The sequence below is a fragment of the Prunus persica genome, chromosome G5 (genome assembly GCF_000346465.2).
Source record: "Prunus persica cultivar Lovell chromosome G5, Prunus_persica_NCBIv2, whole genome shotgun sequence".
In the NCBI taxonomy this organism is placed as follows: domain Eukaryota; kingdom Viridiplantae; phylum Streptophyta; class Magnoliopsida; order Rosales; family Rosaceae; genus Prunus; species Prunus persica.
In genome coordinates this window covers 3,304,721-3,315,798 of record NC_034013.1, presented here as the reverse complement: position 1 = coordinate 3,315,798, position 11,078 = coordinate 3,304,721, and the positions used below count along the sequence as shown (strand labels likewise).

Here is an 11,078-nt window from a genome sequence, read left to right as displayed (position 1 = left end):
TTTCAATTTTTTTAAAAATGTGATGTAGTATTTTACACACAACCAAAAAAATAATAAAAAAATTAGCTAATAATATCGATACTGAATGAATCATTAATGATTTTAGTTCTTTAAAGACTCGAATGGTGCAACTTAAATAGTTTTCTTTTGTATTTGCATTGCATGTTTTTTTTTTTTACTAGCTTCTATCGTGTGTATTAGATACATTTTGAGGGGTATATTGCTCATTACGTCCTCCCTAACTAGGTGTATTATTTTTTTTGTTATCAATAAAATTCACCCATGCCGTCAAGTTTCTTTGTAAGGTAAATTTAGCCCAATCCATTTTAAAATCCTAGATCCATCCCTGGTCGAAACCCGCCCTCATACCAAATTAAAAGGAAATATGGGATTGAATTATTTGTTATGTATTCTTCTATGTGGAAGTGAATATAAAAATGTACAAGTTGGACTTATCATACAAGGAATAAAATAAATACATCCTAAAATAGGAAAATAGGATTCCCTATTAAATAAGAAAAAAATTTCCTGCTCTAACTGAGTTTTGACTCACGCCAACAATACATCTTGATGTTTATGGATAGCAATAGTAATAGTTAATAATGAGGCTTGGTATGAACCTTGAATCAAACAATATGAGTAGAATATTTTTCAGGTTGTATTTCATTCTTCAAAAGAAGGTATTTATAGTACAAGGATGTAACCCTAGTAAGGTCAAACTATGAAACAAGATAAAAACCTAATTACACAATATCTGTACAAAAAGGAAAGAAATATAATCCTAATAAACTAGGAAATAAATATCCTAATTAAGCTAGGATCTCGCTAACACTCCCCCTCAAGTTGGAGCAAAGATGTCACGCATGCCCAACTTGTCAAGCGAGTTGAGAAAGACCGTAGTAGACACAGCTTTCGTAAGAAGATCTAACAATTGATACTTGGATGATATAAACAGAAAAGAAATCATTCCAGCATCCACCTTCTCTTTAACAAAATGTCGATCAACCTCCACGTGCTTTGTACGATCATGTTGCACAGGGTTATGTGCAATTGCAATTGCAATTGCAGCTTTATTATCACAATACAAATCCATGGATTTCTGATGTCCAAACCCAAGATCTCTCAACAATCTTCTCAACCATAGTAACTTGCACACACCTTGAGCCATCCCAACGTACTTGACCTCGGCACTAGACCTAGACACTACTTTTTGCTTTTTACTCCTCAAAGTAACAAGATTACCACCAACAAATGTGAAATATCTAAACGAAGAACGTCTATCAGTGATTGAACCAACCCAATCAGCATCCGTATACCCTTCCACATCTGTATGACCATACTTGCAAAACATTAACCCCTTTCCAGGAGTTACTTTCAGATATATACCTCAAGATGCGCATCACAGCACCCATATGATCTTCACTAGGAGAATGCATAAACTGACTCGCTACACTCACTACATATGCAATATCAGGACGTGTATGAGATAAATAAATCAATTTTCCCACAAGTCGTTGATAACGCTCTTTATCTGTAGGGACTTGATCAGGATACAACCCCAATTTATGATTATGTTCACTATGGGTATCAATTGGTTTACAATCAAACATTCCAATCTCTGCAAGTAAATCCAAAATATACTTTCTTTGAGACAGAAGATACCATGTTTAGATCTGGCAACTTCAATCCCAAGAAAGTACTTCAAATCATCCAATGACTTCATCTCAAACTCAGAAGCCATATACTTCTGAAGATTTTGCATTTCTGCTTGATCATGTCCAGCCACAATCATATCATCAACATAAATAATTAAAGCTGTCAATTTACCTTTGTGACGCTTTAAAAACAAAGTATGGTCTGAGTTACTCTGCACATACCCAAATTTCTTCATAGACACTACAAATCTCCCAAACCACGCTCTTGGAGACTGCTTCAATTCATATAAAGACTTCCGTAGCTTACACACAACACCCTCCTTAGAGGTTACAGGAATACTAGGTGGGAGATCCATGTAAATCTCCTTCTTGAGGTTACCATGTAGAAACGCATTTTTGACATCGAATTGTAATAAGGGCCAGTCATGGTTAGCAGCCAGGGATAATAGTACACGCACAGTATTGAGCTTTGCCACTGGAGCAAAGGTCTCCAAATAATCCACTCCACAGGTCTGAGTATAACCCTTTGCTACCAATCTAGCCTTGTAACGGTTAATGGGACAATCAGCTTTATGCTTCAAAGTAAACACTCATCTGCATCTAACAGCTTTTTTTCTCGTAGCAAAGGAACTAAATCCCATGTTTTATTCTTGTTCAAGGCATCCATTTCAACATTCATGGCATCCATCCATTTGGGGTTAGATAAAGCATCCTGCAGCTTAGTTGGCACACATACACTAGATAATTGACACAAATATGATGCATATGACTTAGACAAATGATGAGTTGACACATAATGGCTAATGAGATATTTAGACTTGGCATGTATATAAGGAGAATATTGTATTTTAAGTTTTCCACGAGTGGTTCGTAGGGGTAACTGATAAGTTGACACATATAGATTATTAGAAATTACCTCACTTGATTCACTATCACCAGTAGATTGGGGCACTGGTAGGGCAGAGGGGGGTATTGCATCGAACTCATCAATACAAGAATCACTGTCATTATTTTCAGATACTGGCGACTGGTGACTTGCTTCAGTATGAATGGTAGTTTCGACATCAAAAGCTCCTGCTTCATCTTCATATATGGGCGACTGGTCGAGTTCCAAAGGGCGATTAGTCGTTTCTTCACAAGGACCACAAGTTTCATCTTCAGATATATGCCACCGGTCACTTGCTTCAGTACGACAGGTCGTTTCCTTCCTGAGAGCAGTATCTTCAAACACATCATTCTCCAATCCAAGACTCTCCAATTCACTCCTTCTTTCCCCCTGAATTGGAGAGGAGGGAGAGACATAATAGGGCACTTCTTCATGGAAAGTCACGTCCAAAGTAACATGCACCTTCTGGGTAGGTGGATGATAGCACTTATAACCTTTCTGAGTAGAAGAGTAACCAATAAAGGCACATCACAGAGCACAAGGATCAAGTTTACTCCATTGATGAGAGTAGACATGAACATAGGCAACACACCCAAAAACTTTAGGGGGCAACTTGGAGACTGAGACAGGAGAAACATGGTCACCAAACACATCATGTGGAGTCTTGAAATCAAGGATCCGGCTAGGAGTACGATTAATCAAATAGGCAGCAGATAAAACAACATACCCCCAAAGATGATGGGGAACAAACATGTCCAATATAAGGGAGCGAGCAACTTCAAGTAACTGACGATTCTTGCGTTTAGACAAACCATTCTGCTGAGGAGTTAATGGGGCTGTCGTTTGGTGAATAATACCTTGAGCACGGAAGCAAGATGCCAAAGTGTTATTCACATATTCGCCTCCGTTATCAGTTCAGAATACTTTGACCTGAGCATGAAATTGAGTAGACACCATAGTACATAACTCTGGAAGGATGGAAGCAACATCATGTTTATTTTTCAGCAAGAAAACCCAAGTGAGTCGGGTACAATCATCAATAAATGTGATGAACCAACGAAATTCGTTCAAAGTAACTCGAGCTGGACCACATACATCAGAATGCACTAAATCAAAAGGCTTTGCAACTTTACTATCACTCAAAGGAAACACAGTGCAATGACTCTTGGCCAAAATACATATCTCACACTTAAAACTAGACTCATCACAAGAGCAGAATAAAAATGGAAACAGACGCTTAAGGTAGCCAAATGACGGGTGTCCCAAGCGACAATGCCATAACCGAATTTGTTGTTTGTCTTTGACACTGCAACTTTGAACAGTATTAACGACACGATCATGAACTAGTGCAGAAGGCAATGTCAAATAATATAACCCCCATATCCGTTTACTATGCCCAATCGTCTCATGAGTCTTGAGATCCTGAAAAGAGCAATGCGTAGGATAGAAAGTAGCAGAAGAATTAAATGTATCAAGTAATCGACCAACATATAACAAGTTACAATGGATACTGGAAACTAGTAACGCACGAGACAATAACAAAGTAGGAGTGAGAGAGATTGTGCCCTCACCAGTAATTGGAGAGGGCAAGCCATTAACACTAGTTATGTATGGGTCATGGGTGTTACTAGACAACTCCTCAAAAAATTTAGCATCATAAATCATATGATCATAAGCACTAGTGTCAATTATCCAAGTATTAGAGTCAGTACCTGGAATAGAATCAGAAACACACAAATTTGCAGAGGTAGTAGCAACAGCACCAACAATGGAATGATCACTCATGCTTGCAGTAGAAACTCAACAGATTACAGCAGAGTATACAATGGAACACATAAGAGGCACAAATACGGCAGATGCAAGAAGACAGGCATGAACACAGCAGAGTACACAACAGAACACAGCAAAGGCACAAATACAGTAGATGCACGAAGATAAGAATGGCACGAACACCACAACACAACACAACACATAAACCCAAGAGGGCACACACGGCACAGGTAGAAAAAAAAATATAGGGATAGAACACGGGTGGGCACAACACACAGGTCACCCGAAAAGTTGGCTATGATGCCAAGTCAAATAATATGGATAGAATATTTTTCAGGTTGTATTTCATTCTTCAAAAGAAGGTTTTTATAGTACAAGGATGTAACCCTAGTAGGGTCAAACTAGGAAACAAGATAAAAATTTAATTACACAATATCTGTACAAAAATGAAAGAAATATAATTCTAATAAACTAGGAAATAAATATCCTAATTAAGCTAGAATCTCGCTAACACCTTGTGGCATGGGAGATTGAAGCACAAGAGTTTTAAAGAGGATATTTTCGACGTCTCTTCTAATAGCTTGGCAGCACAAAGTAATAGATTTCTTACAGCAGCTTGCCTCAGATAATGATGGCTAGACAAGAAGAGATTTCCACTAAGGATATAAAATAAGGATGCTTAAATAATTGTTTTTGCATGTAAGGACTTGGAATTTGCATATTGTATCACATTGGCTTGAGTTTGACTTGTTTTGGCAATTTTGAGCAATTTTGGGTTACTCTAGCTCGAGTCTGACAATGGAGGCTTGTGGATGTGTTATTATTTTGGTTGCTCTTAATTAGTATGTTTTTGAATTTTGTAGGCTTGTTGTGACATTGAAATTCAAGCTAAGTTTGGTTAACTACGAGGAGTTATGAGGCTGCTTCCAGTTTGCTTGCTTTTGACTAGAAAATTTCAACATATGCTTGGTTTTCGACTCTCTTTATCTTGAGAACTCTTGATCACTACTTGACTCTAGAACTACTGGTAGCTTAATTTTGTCAGAAACAACGTTGTGTCAACGAATTGAGATAAATTACACTACCTAATTAACTCGCTGCTGCACCAAGTTCTCAAAATCAAATATTTTAATCAGGGATCTCTTTCAGATTTAGGAGTTTTTAAAAAGTCTCTCTATTTTATGAAGTGGATAGGTGTACGGGTGAGTCGTGTTTTTTTGTTTCTCTCTAAATTTTGTCTAAAAAAATTTAGAGAATCTATTGTAGATATTAGTTCACTCTTGTTTTTAGCGAATAGTTATTCGTTTTTTTTAGATGTGATGTAATCTTTACAAAAAAAAAAAAAAAAAGCTACTTAGTCAGATAAACATAACCCAGCTGACCCAATACCTACAACATAAAAGAACACCTACGTGATTGGGAAAGAAAAAAAAGCAGAACATAACTACGTGAGAGACAAAAACCTATATAAAAAAGAAGTGAGGAACAAAGCAGCCACCAAAGTGGACTGCTGCGAGAGAGGCACACCGATTCAGCAAATCAGTAAGCGAAGTTCCTCTCTTTTTGTTTGTTTTGGTAATTTTCTTCACTAAGTTACTAGGAATTTGTTAAAATTATATGAAATTTTTTATTAAAAAAAATTAGGAATAAGTTAATATATATGTATGTATCAGTTCCCTTCTATTGAGAAATCTCTCAAAAACCCCAAAAGGGGTCCCTTTTTTTTAACGATTCAAACCATCTATGTTTTAAGTCTATATTCATAGATCATCCTTACAAAAAATTAGACAAATCGGAAACCGTTTCGATATCCAATTGTATTCTACAAAATCAATGAATACGGTGCTTCAATAAAGTACTAAAATTTCAATAATTCAATTGAGTTGTCAAATGATATCAAATTCAAATGATTTTTTGTGGAGATGATCTTTGAATGAGTATCTATAAAATAGATGGTTTGGATTAGTGAAATACAATACGGAGTGGGCCCTACAAAGGTGTCCCTCAAATAAATTTATTTGAGAAATCCCTCAATCGAAGCTCCCTGTATATGTATATATATATCCATTATTGTTTTATCTTACTAGAGATTGTTTCACACCTAGTTGCTTACATGTTCTATATATCATTCTTAGGTTATTCTTTATACAATATCGGATCATCATTGAAATTCTAAGGGAACAAAGAATATTTTGCATTTAAAAAAAAAAGAAAAAAGAATAATGCATCATCAAGTAGCAACAATAGAACACGCATTTTCATATATGAGACTTATCAAAAATGGCCTTCAAAACAAGATAGAGAATGAGTTTCTTGTTGATTGTATGATACTTCACATTGAAAAAGAATTAGCTGATAATATCGATAATAAATTAATAATTAGTAATTTTAACTCTTTGAAGCCTTAAAGGAGGCAACTTAAATAAAATTTATTTTGTATGATGCATTGCATATTTATTTATTATTTTCTTTTTTTAACTAGTTTTTATCGTATGTGCAAGATGCACTTTAAGGAGGTACGACTCATTATGTCCCCTCTAACTGCGTGTAACATTTTCTTTATCAATAAAATTAGCTCATGCCATCAAGTTAGTTTAGAAGGTAAATCCAACCCAATCCACTTAAAATATTGGATACATCCTTGGTTCTTAGTCAATTTAAGTTTCATCAACAGAATGTGTGTTTATTGTGCGCATTTGGAGTCTCTCTTTCAAAGAGCTTTTAGTTTTAAGTTTTCTATTGGTAATATCTGGCTTAACCAAGCGTAGCTAGCTTTATACAATATATTTGTATTGCCCCTTTTGTGGTTGTGATCGGAGGAAAATCATATTTTTCTAGATACTGTTAATGTACCCTATCTTGAATTTGTGGCTGAATTGTGAATGCCAGATTTCAACTTCTATTAACTTCTTTATGTATGCGTAAGTAAAAACAGAAGCATGTGAATTATTGCCTATTTTTGAATATATATTATTAATTTATTTATTCTTGTGTGAAAAAAAGAAAGAAATATATAAACACAAAAACAAAAACAAAAAACAAATCTATGAAAAGAGAAGGACTGTCACATGCATGGACGCTACGAATTTAGCAGAATAAAGAGAGTCAATCGAGAAAAACAAAGAAATGAGAAGCAACTAACAGAAGACTGAGAAGCACACAAAACCATTATTTATACGTTTACAACGCATTGCAAGCCGAAATTCCCGCGCGGGCGAATAAGATGGTGTAATTCTTTTTTGGACAGCAGAATATTTATTTATTTTTTATTTATTCTATTTTATTTTGGACGGACAACAAAAAGCATAAAAATAAACTCAAGCATTATGCTTTTAAAATCCTTCGCACGTGCCCAACGACGTGACGTGTCATGGGTGGTCCGTGGTGGCAAGATGGGGCTAGGGATACAGCAAAGACACACAGGCAGTGTCAGAGCCAATGAGAGTCAAGCGGGGTGCGGAGGCCGAGGCAAAATCATTTTGCAATCTATTGCTTTATGATTGACCCCTCGCTGAACGCACTGTCGTTTTAGCAGCAGAGGGGTTGGCAGAAGCAGAAGCAGAAGCAGCAGCTGCAGCTTTGTTGTCCTTTCACATCTGACGGGCACGTCGGGCAGGAGAGAGAAGGGGTGAAGTGATGGCGACCATACCTGCCCTCTCCTCCTGCGCATTGAAGGCAGTCCCGTCTTTGTCTGCCCGGCTTTCAAGGCGGGCTACTTACCCTATTTTTCTCCCATAAAAACCTCTCGCTCTTCTTCTTCCTGTCCCTCTTAATTAATTTACCAGTAATTAGAAGAAGAAATAAACATCTCTCTCAATCAAAACTAGTTGTAACTTGAGTGGTAAAGAAAGTTTACTGCAGCACTTGAGATTACAGGTTCGATTTCTTTATTTTTTAATATCGCTTATTTAAATATATCTCCTCATTTCTGAATCAAAACTTCTCTTTCTTTCAATCAATACATACCCTCTGGTATTTGATATATATATATATATCCATACCGGAGAAAGTGTATTTGAATTTGGGACATTTTTCATCATCCATATCAAAGATGTCATTAGAGCAAGAGCTACCAAAAGATTTAATTTGATTTATAAACTCTTTATAATCCTTGGAGAAAATTTCTATAAAATTGAACCTTGTATTTTGACAATTTCATTGAATGTTGTAAAGAGCTTTGACTGATATTGCTGACATAGTACAATGTACATTGCTTTGCCAAAAGAATGAAAGACCCAAAAAGAAAAAAATTATTGAAAAAGAACCCCTTATTTGCTTTAGCCTGAAATCTATGCTTCTCATTTCCTTCTTTTTCTTTAAAACATCGAGTAAAAAGAAAACTATTATGTGAATACAAATATACCCCTGTCCTACTCGATATCTACATCCTGTATTTTAAAATCTATATTCTGCAATGCAAACCCCCTAGTACCTGACTAGCTCCATAACTAATTTCATGTACTCATAACCTAGTTTCATTATTTTCGTTCATTTTTTCTAGACAATACACTCAGGCCCTATTTGGTTGGCCAAATTAGACTGGACTTTTCTAATTAAAATAGACTATAGTCCTAACCGTTGTTTAGTGAATTTAAATACATATCGGACTGGTTGAGACTTTTTTTTTGCTCCAGATAAGAACCATTGTATGAGGGTTTTGTAAACCCAAGCGGAGCCACAGGTTTCGAAGCCTCCGCCTTCTCACGTCTCATCTCTTCGTCTCTCTACGTCTTTTCTCTTCGTAACCTCCGCCTCCTTGTGATTTCATCTCTCTATGTCTTTCCTCTCTACATCTCTTCTATTCGTCTAATGTTTGGTGGGCTGACAAAAACCAGCTTGTGTAGAAGTTTTGCCTTCAAAATTCAAACTCAAATGAGTATTTTTTTTTGTTCATTATGCTAATATTCTGCATTATCTTTTTGGGTTTTGATTTGGGTTTTCTAGGGTCTTTGATTTGGGGTTTTGGGGTGTGTGTTAGTAGCGTTTGCATACTTTGTTTATGCAAATTTCTATTACAATAATACTATATGTAGTTGAAATAAAAAATTATGCTACTGCTATTTAGGCAAGTTTGTTATTTTTGGTTTGAAAACTCTATGGCTGTTTTATATATTGAGTAATTGGTTTTTCAGTTTTGGGAATTTCATTGTTTGGGAATTTCTATTTTATTTTGTGATGCAACAAAAAAAAAAAAAAAACTACTATATCTATGAAGTGGTGCCATGTTCTCATTGTTCAAAGCTCTTCTGCTAAACTCCGCATATGTCTCTATTTTTCTTTGTTGATAGAAATCAGACTCAGATTTATAATGAATTTAACTATTTGAGGGGCTTCATATGAATTTGTTTGTTTACTTTGAAGTTTTCAAGCTAATCATATAACCCATATTAAACAAAAAAAACTGTCTAGAGTTTTAAATAATGATAAATTATGCATATATTCAATACCTGAAAAGGGAATTTGGTCCTGTGCAAAAATAGATCAATTAGAATAATATGTGCATGTGTTTCATTGCTGCAAAAATTACTCATTGTTGGTGGACCTTTCAAATTGCTATCATTCTTTTGATTTATTGCTGTAAAAATCACTAATATGTGCATGTTTCATTGCTGCATAAATAGACTTTTATGCATTTACCTGAGCGGTTATCAGGCTTTCTAAATGAAGGTTGGTCAATGAAGTGATGATTTAACTCTATGCTCATTTAACTTGTATTCCTATTGGGGCATTTGCAGGTTTGTTAGAAGCAGGGCAAAACTCTGTAATTGCTACTCAAATTAGGGAGTTAGTTCAACTTGACCTAATTGTAAGGTTTGATTGGGACTTTGATCACTACTTGGAAGAGGATCTGCTTGTTGCATTGAGGTGACAACCCCTTAATGATCAAGCATCTGAGAGTAACATTCCTGTTGTACAGTTGGATGGGAGCCATAATAATGATCAAACTCATGCTCAATCCAAATCATCATCATCAAGGAAATAAAATGGTTGATGGTTTGGGAAGAATTGCCAATGCATTTGAGAGTATGATGGAGAACTCCGACGCCAAAATGCAAAGGTTGGTTGAGAGCCTAAAAAAGCAGAATGCAGATGATGATCATAAATTTGTTGGAGATGAGTTAAAAAAGATGGAATTTTCTGTTTCATATAGAATCTCTTTACTTAATTTATTTATTGAATCGGCAAAAGTGCATGTGTTGAAGACATTAGATGAGGGTGATGATGGGTACGAGTATGTGACGACATTGCTTAGAGATCATAGATCTCGTGGTTGAGATGTAGTTTTGAGTATTTACTTTGTTATATTTTGGACTTGTTGTATTTTGATGGGCAAAATCAAATAGGTATTTAATTGCTTTGTTAAATTTGGATATGTTTTTAGCTATTTTAGAAGTAGTATGTGATAGGGCTTTCTCAATTTTAATTATGTGCATTTTTTTAATAAGTGCAAAAAAAAAAAAAAGAATTAAAAAAATATTTTGAGGTCTAGTCCAGTCCAGTCCAAAGTTAAGTATAGCACCAAACAATAGACTCAAAGTCTGATCCAGTTTAACCAGCCTAGCGCGCTCTAGCTAAAAATTTTTATAGGTAAATATATACTCGTAAAAACCCTAAAATTCTCAACTTTTTGTTAGCTCTTTCGGGTGAGGACTTTTTGTTACCACGATCTTCTTTATTTCAAGATGATCTCCAACTTCGTCCTGTCGTGGTGTTGGAGAGAAGGAGAGGGGAGGCGAGAAGTGTCCAGAAAAAACAGAATACATCAT

General features: G+C 35.5%; 1 long non-coding RNA gene across 1 annotated transcript; it reads left to right on the top strand.

The window, feature by feature from the left end:
* On the top strand, positions 8,821-10,794 carry LOC109949135. Its single transcript, XR_002271619.1, has 2 exons — positions 8,821-9,052; positions 10,047-10,794. It is a non-coding gene; the product is annotated as an uncharacterized LOC109949135 (long non-coding RNA).